This window comes from Miniopterus schreibersii (genome assembly GCF_964146895.1).
Source record: "Miniopterus schreibersii genome assembly, chromosome: 1".
Lineage (NCBI taxonomy): Eukaryota > Metazoa > Chordata > Mammalia > Chiroptera > Miniopteridae > Miniopterus > Miniopterus schreibersii.
In genome coordinates, this window is record NC_138101.1 from 24421616 (window position 1) to 24436826 (window position 15211).

Here is a 15211-nt window from a genome sequence, read left to right on the forward strand (position 1 = left end):
TATCATGTATATATTAGATGGAATGAAGAACTTTGAGACTCATTGTTTTCCTGACACTGATCTCAACTTCGATTTTGTTTCTGACCCTGTTATTGCTTTTGTAGTGTTTTCCTTTTCCAGAACTTCCACTAATAAAATACCATTTGCTGACTCATTTTGGGGGGGATGTTTGTTCTGAAAGTCTAAGTTTAAACATACATGAGTCAATTTGTGCATTGAGGGCAATGCAGTATGGTGAACAGAATTCTTTTTTTAAAAAAATGACTTCATCAAAGTATGATTGACAAAAAGCTGTACACATTTAATGTACACAACTTGAGAAGTCTAGTGATATGTATCTATCCATGATATCATCACCACAATCTATGCAATAAACATTTGTATGACCTCCAAAAGTCTCCTTCTGCCCTCTTTATTATTATTATTTTTATAATAAGAATATTTATCACAAGATCTACCCTCTTAACAAATTGTTAAGTACACAGTAAAGTAGTGAACAGAATTTTGATGAAAAATTATAAAAGCTGGGTGCTGACTGTCTTGCTAACAGCATCAATATTAAGAACTTACTCTTACCGAGTACTTACTATCTGCCAGGCACTGTTTTAATCTTTTAGCGTATATTTCATTATTCAATATTCAAGAGAATCCAGCACAAAAGACAATACTATTATTGTCAAATTACAGATTAAGAACCTGAGACCTAGAAGGGAAAAATGATTTGCTCAAATTTACATAGGTAACAAATGATGAATAAATCTCTATAACTTTTGCCAATTCATCTTATATCTATGCACCTAATCCTTCATTGGTAAAATGCATGGCTGTCAGTAAAGGACTCCGAAGGTTCTTTCTATTTCTAGAATTCATCGATGTCTTCCTTTAGCAGTCCTATTTTAACATAAGAAAATCACTCGTTTCTTCTCTATTCATTTTTTTCCCTCTGACTTTTTCTCTTTTGAGGCTATTTAGGACAAAACTGTGTAATTTTATAAACAAAACCCTGAAGTCAGCAAGTCCTTAAGTAAAATTAACATTTTAAATTTTTTGTGTGCAACTCCAACACCAAGTATAGCACCTGGCCCATAGTAGGTCCTCACAAAATGTTGAAAAGGAGTAATATATATATTTATGTTTATGTGCCTATAATTTGTATCTTGTTTTGCTCACTGGCTTATAAATTCACTGAGGACTTTATGCTGACATTTGAGTTGGGAATAGGGCAACCATTAGACATAGTTTGGCAAAAGTAAATTTTCAACTGCAGCCCATTTTTTATTTTGAGTCTAAAAAGTAACACCATGCAGTGTTTTCTCTGTGTTTCAGCATTTTGCATACCCAGAGCATTTGGAGTTCTTGTTGCCTTTAGTCATTTTCGCAGATGAAGACATTAATCTCTTCTGAGCACATGACAGGTTAACTTTCCACATTCTGAATATTTTCTAATTTGTCACAAGGTTTATGGGGGAGCAGGGAATAAGCATGAGATGGGAGCGAAGAGTTTAGGGTGCTACTCATCATAGTCTTTATATCCTACTAATTATTAAAGATGAAACTATTGAAAATCCCAATTTTACAGATAGTACTAAAAAGAGCTAACACGAATCAAGAGTTCATTTTCCTTAAAAAAAGAGTTAGCTTTCACATAAATTATTAATATTCTATGGCGTTGTCATGTGTAATTTCATCTTTTTATTTTCTGCTCCAGCTCTGGGCTGTCACTCACTGCCTATAAAAATTGTTAATTTTAAAGTTGTGCTTGTTCAGCACTTTTTCTTCCTGCTGTTTAGTTTTTATGAACTGGAAAGTTTTAAAATAAAAATCATATTTGATTTTATTAAGCCCTCACTTCTCATAAAGCCCATTTGCCTGTTTCATATTTGCACAGATTAGAGAGTATTTCATGAATATGCATAAAACTGCAGAGCAAAATAGATTCTGAGATGGATGTGTACATGCAGGGAGTCTGTTGGGGAGGTACTTGGGATCTGTATCTATGGGATTAAGAGGAAGAAGACTGGGCAAGAGAAAGAAAAGTACTCTGAGTAAAAGGACAGTAGAGGCCTTAGCTAACTTCACTGGCTGCTTAGGAGCTAGGAGCATGCACAGAGCAGCACTACTTCCATGGTTATTGATATCACTTCACATCCTGTGTGCAGTAAGTCCCTGAAATGTCTTGGTATTATCCTGCTTTTTCAAATATACAGTTACCAATATAAATCCCTTTTGTGAAAGGGCTGGGGAAATTATGACAGTATCTTTTGCTATGTGGTTGCAGTGTCCTCCTTCCCTGGGGCCAAGATAGTTCAGTATTTGGCCATTAGGCCCCAAATCTAGCTCAGGTCTGGACCCAGGGGTAAAGAATTAGGACATGCTTTAGTGGGCAGCTGCTCCCTGCCTCGTAATCGTCCCTCCTGGACTGCTTTTGAGAGGACGGATTGCGCAGCACCGTTAGTGAAAACCAGCACGCTAATGAAAACCTAGCTCTGGGCGCTGCCTCCATAGTGCTCAGTAGGCCAGGCCCCGTGATGACTTCGACCACCTTGCTACTCATCTTAATAATTAAATTTCTACCATCTTGCTACTCATTTTAAAATTTGAAGTTTTAGGTTTTCCTGTGGAGGAGCTCCCAGCCTCAGAAATGTCAGGATATGAGGAATTCCATAAAAGTATATTTCCCAAAGAAGTGAAATCTATAGGGGATCAAATTAGGAAAAATAAAAAAAAAAAAGAAAAGAATCATTTTAAGGAGATTTATTTCTAAAAGGCATTACTTCTCAATGAGTACATCCGGAATATAATGCAATTACATATGAGTGGCTCTGACCCACACCCCTCAGTGCGCATGGCTGTAATGCGCTGTCCGAGGGCTCAGGAGGCAAACGAAATATAGAAGCTGCTTATACCTTCCACACATAACTCCAGTCTTTTGGATCTTTAGTTATTTTTTCTTTTCTGAAGCTGTCTATTCGTCCAGTCTTCTTTTATTCTATAAAATAGGAAATAAATACAAAGAAATGAAATGATTTACTAAACTCATCAAGGGCCTTAGTGTATGTTAGAGTGACATTCCAGTTCTTTTTTTTTTCCCTGCCCTGTTTTCATTACAGAAGTCTACTACTCTGTTGCTTCTGAATTTCTGCAGAGAATCCCTTCACTTTGGCAAGGATGCTCATCTACTCACCGGGTCAGAGTACTGTCTGAGGGTTTTGTTGGTTTGGTTGTATTGGGAAGGGTCATAAAGAGTTAATGAGCATTTAAAGGCAGTCTAGCAGAGGGTCTCCCAGCCCAAGCTAGTTTCAGGAAAGTCAGATTCCCAGGAAAGGTAATTCTTCCTTGTTGGCTGCAGCTTTTAGCAGCCAGGAGGTGGCAGTAGGGCCGGTGAATATTGTCATTTATGTGAACAAAGCACAGGCTACTCCCTCAGATCTCCTTTATGTAGCGGATCCTTCCAGACTTCAGACCAGACACTGTTCCAGGGGCACCAGCACCACTTTCTCTGAGTAGATGAAGAGAACAAATGAGAATACAAAACACTGAACCCACGCTTCCAGCTTCCCCCTTGCTCCGTTCGCTGACTTGTAATAAGGATCCTTCCCAGGCCAGGGTTGTTGAAGGACTAAGTGTGCTATTTATAGAGTAACATTTTCTACCTGGCTGCTTATTCTTGGCAATGCATGCTAACATATTATCTTGTGAATGATAAATAATTCATATGACTCCACATATTATTCAGGGTTTTTCTATGAGAGATTGACACCACTCCACTGAAATCTTAATAATTGTTGCTCTTAGTAGACTTCTATCATCATTATCAGGCTGAACCTTTCAGTAACGATTACTTTCCCCCCAGATTTGAATAGGTAGGCACAGGAAGTCTTTTAAAAAGTGTTCTGTTGATGAATATCTTGCTTAATACATTATATCATGGGAAATTTGTAAAAGTGGCACAAGTATCAGGAAGCCCATAGTGAGAACGGCCATGGCCTGTACCTCAGGGCTTTCTAATGGCAAAGTGGTTTTAGGAAAGCAGTAGGGAGATGATTCTATCACTAGAAAGAGGGCATGGGCTTATAGGGTGACCTGATCCATTTTGGAGGGGGGTAGACTAATTGAGCACTTGCAGAAACAGAACAGGGGCCAACAGAATCTAATGACATAGCTTGCACTGCACTGTTTTGAATATCTGATAACTGTATTAAATATAATAGACCACATTAAGATGGCACTGAATTTAACAGATGCAGGGATGTTCTCTAAATTCCAAAGCAAACACACACACACACACACACACACACTCACACACTAATTAGCCTCCATCAAAACACTGCCTGTTTTTTCTTCATTAATCTCTAGTGCAACCCATTTTTCAACATTAGAGAGGGAAATCTTTATTTTGGCTTTATATCTGTAGTAGTACAATTACTCATTGACCAATCTGACAAAATAAATCTCTTTCAGGTTTCAAATTAAGAAACTCTTGCTCAGCCTGCGTGGCTTGGTGGTTGAACATCAACCTATGAACCAGGAAGCTGAGATTCGATTCCCAGTCAGTGCACATGCCCAGGTTGCAGGTTCGATCCCCAGTGGGGAGCACGCAGGAGGCAGCCGATCAATGACTCTCTCATCATTGATGTTTCTATCTCTCTCTCCACCTCTCCCTTCCTCTCTCTGAAATCAATAAAAACATATTTTTTTTTAAAAAGGAAACTCTTCAAACTTCTCAAATTTTATGGTTAATTTAGTTTGGAGATTTGTAATTGGGAAGAATAAATTATTGGGGTTTTATATTTTTATTTACTGCTATTGTTAAATTAACAACAGCCACATTCCATTGAGATACCTACAAGTAGTTAGTTATTCAGTGCCATTCCGGATGTGATACTATAGATTTAACAGTGAACAAAACAGATAACAATTCTTGCCTTTGTAGAGCTTCCTTTTCGGTGGAATCTCTTGTTTGCATAGTTCTTTTGAGATTTATAGAACTTGCCCTCTCTGTTTATTTCTGTCTATTATAATTCTCATAAAGGACGATTGGGGAAGGCATTATTAATAACACTTTTTACAGATCAAGTGAATAAAGCTTAGTTAAGTGATTTCCCCTTGAATCATACAGGTGACAGAAAACATAGTATTCCTCACTAATCCTTAATAATTCTAAATAATAAACTAATTCTGAATAATGCAACTTTTTTTTTTTTTCTGCTTTAAAGTCTTAGTATGCAACACTTTTATTTGCATGTTAAAATAGAATGTGATACTTGCAAGCAGGTACCAATTGTGCAATTCTTCTACCTTGTACAATCTAAGTGTGGGCTACAGCTCAGAGTTGACTAAACATAAAATAAATGGTGAGCTGTTTCTTTTATATATAAGATAGTGGTTCTTGTCCACTAATGACCAGGCTTTATTTCACTAATTAAGTGACTCTATCTAGTCACCTGGATCTTCGTGTATTTCCATCTGACTGTAAGAGTTTGTGGTGAACTGAGTATCAACTGACTCTAAACATGAGAGCCCAAAGGTGAATCACTTTCCCTTGCCCTTAGGGACTTAACTGTTGGAAAAGATCCTAAAGCTATTCATTGCAATAACACAATTTGTAATTGTTTACTAATGTAAACTTTATGAGAGCAGAGACTCCATAGGTCTGTGATTGTATTCTTAGTACCAAAAATATTGCCTGAAACAAAATAATTGCTTGGTAATTATTTATTAAATCAATAATAGATGCAACAAAGGCTATAATAGAAGTATGTACAGGTTTATTCAGTTGGAAACTTAGTCAACAGGGGAAAAACTTTGATCTGAGGCTGTAATGATTATTAGGAGTCCATCAGACACCCGAACAACAGGGAGAGAAAATAGAATTTGTAGACAAGGTAGATGTGAGATAGCATTCCAGGGTTTGTCAATGAGACAAAGTTCTTGTGTAGATCAATGGATAGAAAAAGCATCTTCTTTATTTAATTTTTAAGACATACATGTACGGCATGTTGATCTGTCTTTCTGAAATACATCCTTTAGAAATCTCATTAGTGAGGTCTGTTGATAGTAAATTCTCTTTGTTTTAACTGCTATTGTTTAAAAATACCTTTGTTTCCACCGAGTCATTGAATGATAATCTGGCCATATATAAAATTCCAAAATAACTGTTATATTTACTCTAATTATTTGGACAATATCATTCTATTGTCTTCCAGCTTTCACTGTTATAATCAAGAAGTCATTGTCAGGCTAAATTTTATTCCTTTTTAGTTGAGATGTCATTTCTGTCTGAAAATCTCAAACATATTTTCCAGCTTTTAAATATTCTTTTTAGCTGGATTCCTACTATATGGACGATGCCGTTTCCATTTCAGACCTCCACTGCCTTTTACTTTTAGTGTGGTTTTTCTTTATATATTCACTTCTGATTCCTTCTGGAGAGATCTTTTGTTCACTAATTTGTTTTTTGAGTAGATTTGACACATATTGAATTCCTTATTTCAGCAATTATGTTTTATCACATTTAATATTCCCACCTAGGTCTTCATTAAAACTGTTATTCTTCTGTCATGTCACTAATAGTCTCTAGCACTGCTTTGAAGTTATTCTGTATGCTTGCTCTAATTTCTTGATTTGTCTATATAATTATTTTTGCTTCTAGTTATTCAATTTTCTAGGAATTCAATTTCACAGATAACTGTTATTTTTTTGCTACAGAGTCATTTTCTTACATTTTCCTAGGAGGATATGGGCTAAATTTCAGTCTTGTCCTTCCTTTGAATTTTCAAAATATTCTCTTTCCTTTATTCTAGTCTTCAAGTGGGTACTCTAGCCAGACTTGGATTTTGTCAGCAATTGATGTATGAGGATTGCCGTCAGGTCTACATTCTTCAATGGAAATTGACTGACCCCCCTTTACAGATGGGGGTCATAATAAAATAGAGAGCTATAAAAAGATATAATACATGCATAATACATACCAGTATATACTTTTTAGCCATATATGTATTAAATACAATTGAAATGTGCACCACTGTGGGATACAAAATAGATTGTGGGCTTAGGCTCAAGGAGACTACATTTTGAATTACATCTACATTACCTGATCATATAGATTATTCTCTAAGATCAAAAGCTGCTCTCTGGAAATATCAGGTACTATTGGAGAGGAGTTTAGCTAGGTTATGAGTACATAGCTTATTGTATGAAATGCTTCTTTATAAACTAGCCAATTGGAACAATCACAGTTTATGTAGGACCTCATGTTGCTCCCCAGATGACACAATAAAAATGATGGAAATATGCGTTGAAAATATTGTAACACAGACTTAAATATATTGAAGTAAAAATATTTTGAGATGGCACATCACAGCTGTAAAATGCTAATACTACAGGCTCCAAAAACTGATTGCCTGGATTTAAAACCTGGCATCACCTCTCATTAGCTATGTGACAATAAACAGGTTAGTTAACTTCTTTGACACTCAATTTTCCCACATGTAAAATACAGGTAGAGTTTTATGATTATAAAACAAGGTAATACATAAAAGGTGCTCAGAACAGTACCTGACTCCTAGTAAATGCTCAATAATGTAAGTTGTTAGTGGAATGGCTACATGTAAGGTGCTCAGTAGTATGTTTCCTGGAGGTGATTTTAATTGATCAGCATATAAAAGAACTCTTAGAGGGTTTGGAAATTATATAATCATAAAACTTTAGGTTAAAAGAGATATACATTTTATCATACCTAATCACATATTTTGTACATATGGAGACTGAAACAGAGTGAAATGACATATTTTACCCTAGATTTCATAGTTAACACCAGATCTTATATTAGAACCTCTGTCTTTCCATCATTTTTCATTCATTGCACTCTCTACTGTATAAGATGCTGGTAACCATAAGCATTTGATAGAGGAATGTGAAAATATTCAGAAGAATTGGAAGTAGATATTTTCTGAATATAAGTATGGCAAGATATTTAGACATAAACCAGAATGTTCTTTATTTCTTCATCTTTAGTCTCCATTCAAACTTTGACCTAAAAAATAACTTCAATAAAATTTTCTCCATCCATCAGAATTGGGCCTAAATCACATAAAAATAGAACTAGTTAAAAAATTAAATTGCAACTTTTTGCACCTTTGATTCTATGCCTATGAAAATATAGGAGCAATGCTTATAAGGTAGAGTCTGATTAAGGAAACATTTATTTAGTGAGGGGAAAAAAAATGATCATAAACAAGATGAGGTTTCAAAATGCCTGAGGCTTAGAAGTGCTAAATTAAAACGTTTGGAATGACTGGAATATAAAAGAAAGAAGAATGAATTGCTCAGTGGATTCATACTTAATGTTTAGGACTTCATATAAGATGCTTTAACTGATGTGGAGGTTAATGTAGTTTAAGTTTTGAGGTGTGACCCCTTCAGTCTGCTGAGAATTCAGTGGCTTCTACACATGTTCCACTCAGAATCTTTCCACCAGTTGTCCCCAGCTCTGGAGTTCTGCATTAATCATGACGGTGTGCTTTCTGCGATGCAGGAAAATAGGACACGCTAGATGTCAGGTCTACCAGTCTAGTGCTTCCCCCATCCCTCACATGGTGGGACTCACTAAAGTGGAAAGTATTGGAAAAATAAATCCTTTTATATTAGATGGTATTTAGGTAGTTGGCCCAGAAAAGAGGATGCATGTGCTTTCCAAATGCCACTGTTTTCACAAGAATGAAAATGAAACGGATGTTTTCCCACCACCACCTACTGCTGCTTTGATGATATTCTCTGCACACCAGATGGTGGAACGCAAAGTTACTCTCCACAGCTCTTTTGGTTGAACATTTATTTATGGGCCAATGGGATGCATGTACTCTCCGTTATTGCAGCTTTTCATCCTTACAGACAGTAAATCCAAAGAACATGATCCTAGTAAGTCAATAAAGTTTACACAACTGATGAGCTGAAGTGTACGGGGGTATTTATTGGACTTATTGTTCACCTAGCTGTTTATCACTTTCTTCAAAGAGTAGAGGAATACAGAAACTTTATTACAAGAAAAGTCATGTCATATGCCTTAATAATTGCAGTTGCATAAACAGCAAGGGACACCTGCTAAGGGAAATCAAACTCAATATGTGAAATCATCCATATGAGTGCTGTTTTCTAGTTGCTTTCTCTTAACTTTTTTTTCATGTTATTACAGTGACATTACCTATAATGTATTGATGTAAACTTGTATGTCTGTTTATGACAGTCAATAATAATAATAATAATAATAATAATAATAATAATAACTGGTGTGTGTTTAGTGACAAGTCATTTCCTGCAGACTTTTACTGTTCCTGGTTGTTTATCAGCTCATCTTTACGTTCTCTTGCTTTTTGCCAGCATTTGAACAGCAGCAGTGAAGAGAACTATTCTTCAAACTTGAATTGCTCTTATATTCTTAGTAATCCAGCAAATCCTGAGGGGACCTGTACCCATTCATATCTGCTGAACAAGCAGACTCATAGAGCCTTTTTGTTTTCAGTTCTAAAGCAGAAGCTCACAATGAAACTGTGAAGCTGAAATGCTTATTCTAAATTTATCCCCCCTTTTTATCCGACACTCATTTAAAGCTAAGTATAATTTGAGTAATGGGATATATTATGCAAAAATTTTCTGCACGTGCGTTTTCTTTTTCATGTCTTATGATGGTGACTTACCTTGGCCTCATGCTTTACAACAGTGCTTCTCACACATGAATGTGTACATGGATGACAGATCACTTTAAAATGCAGATTCTGTCTCATCAAGTCTCCATTGGGGATGGGGCTTCCACAGTTCTAACCAAGATCAGAAACTTCCTGTCTTGAACCATGAGTAGCAATGTAATTTATCATCGTCACATGATTCAATTTAGTAGGCACTTACAAAATTTTGTGATGAGAAATCTTCAACTTTTTATGATTTGCCTTGAAGTTACTCATGAATAGAAATTTGGATCGGGATTCTGACCCAGATTTGCTGACACTATACTAAAAATTCTTCCCACCTCAAACAATACTTCTATAGATTAATGGTCCTCAATTCCCATGGGTTATTAGATCCAGATCCACCTGGAAGGTGCTAGTTCCCTTCATCTGGGATAAGTCTGAGCATAACTATTCTTTAAAAAGACTGACAGATTATTCTGATATTCAACAAGATTAAGAACCACGGTTAAAGATGAAGGGTTGGCATAAGATATACATTTTTCCAAGTCCAATCATAGATTAAGGCAGTATTTCTCAAACGTTAGCAACATCAACATCTGCTGGTGGGCTGGTTAAAACACAGATTACAGGGCCCAATCTCCAAGAGTTTCTGATTCAGCAGGTCTGGGTGAGGGGCTAAGAATTTGTATCTAACAAACTCCCAGTTGCTGCCGATATTGCCAGTGCAGGGACCACACTTTGAGAATCACTGGGTTAGGCTGAAGTGATGGTGACTCACACAGACTTTTAATAGCTAATGAATTTAACCTTTACATTTGATTATTAAAGTTCCTTAATATATAGCCTGCATCACTTATTCAGGCCCCACACTGTAGAAATTTTCTAATAAATCATTTTCCAACAAAAATAACATGACAAGAAGGAAGCTACACAAAGGAAATGTTTGCCTCAGGGTGTCTTTGTCATTGCAACAGCACTAGATGTCATATGGGAAATTTCAAGGTATTGTTTTCTTTCCATATATTTAAGGAATAAAACCCATGCACCAAAGGAAAGAAAAAGAAAATTATATGTCTCACGATGACTTCCTCTCTCAAACACTTCATTCAATCATTTAGATGATTTCAACAGTGCCTTCATTATTATCTGCAAGTAGTTCATCTCATTCTAGAGACACTGATGGTGAAATTTCAAGTCACTCAAATTCACAGGAAGCAGTAAAATTTCTGGTACCTTTTTTTCATTCAGGTTATAAAAGAAAATTATTGTACCTTGTAAAAATAGAAAAACTCATTAATTTCTTTTTCTCCTAAGAATAGGGCTTAAAATACAAATAACACAGAATAAATCTTATTTTTGTAGGAAATTTTGGGCTTTGTTCATTTGTTCTAGATGTAATAGAGGCCTAACTGAAAAAAACAAGGAGTAGTCTTCTATAGTATCATGAATGTTGTTAAGGGAACAAGGTATCCTATTGATGTTAATGACTAAAATAAACATTCAACCCAAAGTTCCTCCCTCCGAAATGAGAACACATGTTTTGATGTCTTCCATGTTAGAGTTGAATCCAGCCTCAGCCCCTGGCTAGCCAGTTGAGATTGGATAATATATGTAACATCAGTGGAGTTAATTATATTTACTCATCGTGATTGCTATGAAAATAAATGGCATTAGTAAACCACACAATATAAGAAACATTAAGACCTTACTATAGACAGGTTTGTCTTAATTTTGACAAGAGGAAGCCATTGATAAATATGTTGAGGGGGAGGGCAAGGAGGGAAAGGGGGAAAATGTGGGTATAGATTTCAAATTCTAGAACTTTTTTTAGCTCTCATCTTCCTTGACCCCTTGCTTGCATTTTTTACTTATTACAGTCAGGATAGGCTGGCTTATATTGTATAAAAAACTACACAAAAATCTCACTGGCTTAATAAAACAAAGACATGATATCACACTACATGTCTAGAGAGGGTCAGCTAGAAGATCTGATCTCTGTTATCCTCACTTTGGGATCTTAACTGGTAAGGCAGAACTTTCTGGAATATTGCGGTGACTGCAGCATGTCCTGGCATTTAATGCTTCAACCTGGAAGTGACATAAGTTACTTCTGTTACATTTTATTGAACAAACTAAGTCGCTTGGCCATCCCTGAATTAACTGAGGGAAGGACCGGGGGTTGGCAGTAAGAGCAATCTTATCATATGACCAGGAGAACACCAAATATTTGTGAACATCCCAAATAATTTCCATGATATTTTGTTAACCCCACCTCTGTGCTCTCCCTTTGTAATACTGAATTTATGCTAGTTCCCTTCCCATCTCTATAAACATTCCTCAGCTAATTCTTTTTTTCTCCCAATTCCTTCACAAAGGGAGACAGAGGCCCGGTTTTTGATGCTGCTATATGGCAACCCGAGCAAACTAATACAGTCTGTGCGCAAGTATTCAAGTGGTATTCCTTTCGTTCCTTTGCATTTCATGATTCCTTTGCATTTCATATTGCTCAGTTTATAATCACAAAAACTGCAATAGGAAAGTGTCTGCAAATCAACACCAGTGGCTATAACCTTATAGTAGCAAATAGTAGCATAATCAGAGTTCCAGACCAATGGAGTTTTTTGATGCTATCCAAAATACTGATATTCAGGTACTCAGAAATTCATCTGTGTAAAATTACAACAGTCATTTTAGCTTGTAAAATTTTCTCTAAAGGTAAGACTTTTAATGTAGTATTGATATATAAATTGTAAATAATCCTCTCTAAGAAATGAATAATAATTTTTGAAAATTATATGACATAAATTACCTTTGCTTATATATAGTCATTTTGCAAAGGAGAAACAATTAGCACGCCTTGAGTGTCCCTTTGTGAAGCATTTAAATCTATCCAAACACACAGACAATAGTGTGGGGAAGGCCTGGGGGGGGGGGGATGCGGGGTGAAGGGGATCAATGGAGGGGGAAAAGGGGACATTTGTAATACTTTCAACAATAAGAATAAAATAAAATACCTAAAAATAAATAAATAAATCTATCCAAATAATATCATCAGTAATTGTTTTTGTGTTTAACTCTATTCACTTTTCTTTTTTTTCTTTTTTTTTTTCCCACAGATTGTGAGTCTGAACATTTTCCCTTATATCTGGATTTCATAAGGTCTGCAGAAATATCTTTTTCACTCACAAAGTATAGAGCTCTGTCCCAAGTCAATGCTGAAGTATTCATTCATTCTCGTTATAACCCACGGGCACCAGCTTACAGAAGAGATGACCCTGAACACTGAGGTTTTCTGGGTGCATAGAGTGTATTCTTAACCAACAGCTTTTGGACTGGCTTCAGAGTTATAGATTTTATAACGGATTTGTGTCATGACTGTTCAGTACCTTACTTGGTTGGTTATTTCAAATTATGTCTCCTTGGAAAGTGATATTCTATACAGACTCCAGTGAAAGCAGTTCTCCCAGTTCAGAGCAAGAGGGGTTTTCCTGGGAGCACTTTTTCAAGAGAGATAATGTTCCACCTCCATAAGTGGAAGCCAGCAGGGACAGATTCCATTCTCTATGACTGTGATTTGGTTTCAATGTCTGTCAGTGATCTTGACTCAAAAATGTGTGCATGAGGGGCAGATTACTGGCCTTTTGCATAAAAGGAGCAGAATCAGTGTTGACAAGACCACTAAGCCAAGCCATCTCTATTTCCTTTTCTAACGACCTCATGCACAGTCATTATATTTACTATGTTGGTATCCAAATGGTCTCTCCTGGGAAAACAGACTCAGGAAAATAGTTATGAGAAACCCTAAGGTCAAAGGAAGAGACTACAAAAATTATTCTTACTCTTATTTTTGTGAACAAGATGCTTTATAATCAGTTAAAGTCATATGTCCTTGAGTCTGTTTTGGGACTATGCTTTCCCATGATGTGTCTGTCTACATACCAGTATCAATAACAGCATTTTTGACCTCGTAATGGATCATAGTCCTCTTTGCTGCCTAGTATTGTCCATCATTGATCATTTACTGCTATCTTTCTAATAAAAGAATGGAAATCTTACATGACAAAAGTGGGCTTTCAACAATATATATTCAAAATCTGAATATGAACTGACTGCTAAGTCACAGTTCTTTTTAAGATTTTTGTATGCCTTTAATATCATTTATGCCATGAAGGGACTCAATTTCCTCACTACTTTTATCTGTTCAAACCACCGTATTTTCTTCATAAAGTATGCTATGAATTCATTTATAAGTGACATAAATGTTTGATTAGTTTTTTTAATTCTCTCTATTTTTTTCTTAGCCCGAAAGAAAATAGTATGATACTGTTATTTACTATATCAATTTTGTGATGTCAAATCACACTTTCAATTTAATAAGTAACTTTGGATGTAAAGGCTTAAGTCTATGAAAATGTCTTTCAATTACAAGTTAACCCAGCATTTAATCAGAGTTCTGTCAGAAACGGTAATGATTCTCTTATTGCAAACAGAGGAAATTTAATACCTATGATTGGACACACGGGTGATGGAAGACCTGAGAATTTATACAGAGAAACATGAGACAACCCAGATAATTCAAACAGCATGAAGTTACTACCACCCCCAGGCTGGAGGCAGTATTTCCTCAACCCAAAAGCCTGCACTTGCAGTTGAAACTGAAATGGTATATTTGCCCTGTTCTGCTCTGCCCGATCTGTGGGAGCTGGGACCATGGGTGTGGTAGCTGGACCATGGAGAATATGCGAAAACTCTGCAGATAAGGTCTGAGGTTGACAGAGACTGGAGAAAACAGCATAACTTTTGATTTTTTGATTTATTTTAACCCTTAAATCTCTGCCCACTAGCTTCCAATGACCAGACATGGTTAGAAAAAAGCTGGCAAGAAAATACATTTTCCTGTGTTAAAGTCAGATTAAGGAAAGAGCAAGCAGACAAATAACGAGCACTCCTTTGTTTTCTCTACAGATTCTCTGCTCTTTTCTGCCCAAATCTGGGGCCTTGAAGGGTGACCTCCATGAACTACTTCACCTGTAACCTCTTGCCTTTTGGCTTCCATTTGAGCTTAGTACTGTTGAAGACTGAGGGGTAGGAGAAAAAAGTTGTGAGTATTTATTCTCTTAATTCCTTCTATGCCAGCTACAGTCAGAGTCCAATGATTGCCCTTTTTCATGGTTCTGGCTCTTCCTGGATTCTGATAACACTGTTCCTCTATTTCCCCCTTTGGGTTTATAATAGTTCCTTGTTCCTGCTAGTCCCAATATACTTCATCATCACTTACTGCTTCCCTTAATTTTGCATTAAAATATCTTTACATAAACCCTTTGGCTGTGCAATCTATATTCTAACAAGACCATTCTGTTACTTTGAACAAATGAGTTTTTTCTTTTTAGCCACTATAATAATTCAATATGAGTTCAGGATAATTGTCATTTTTATACTTGGACTTCCCTGTCTATTGGTAGCTTGACTTACTTACCAACACATTAGAAATAAATCCCTCTTATTTTAGGGAATTACAAGGTTGC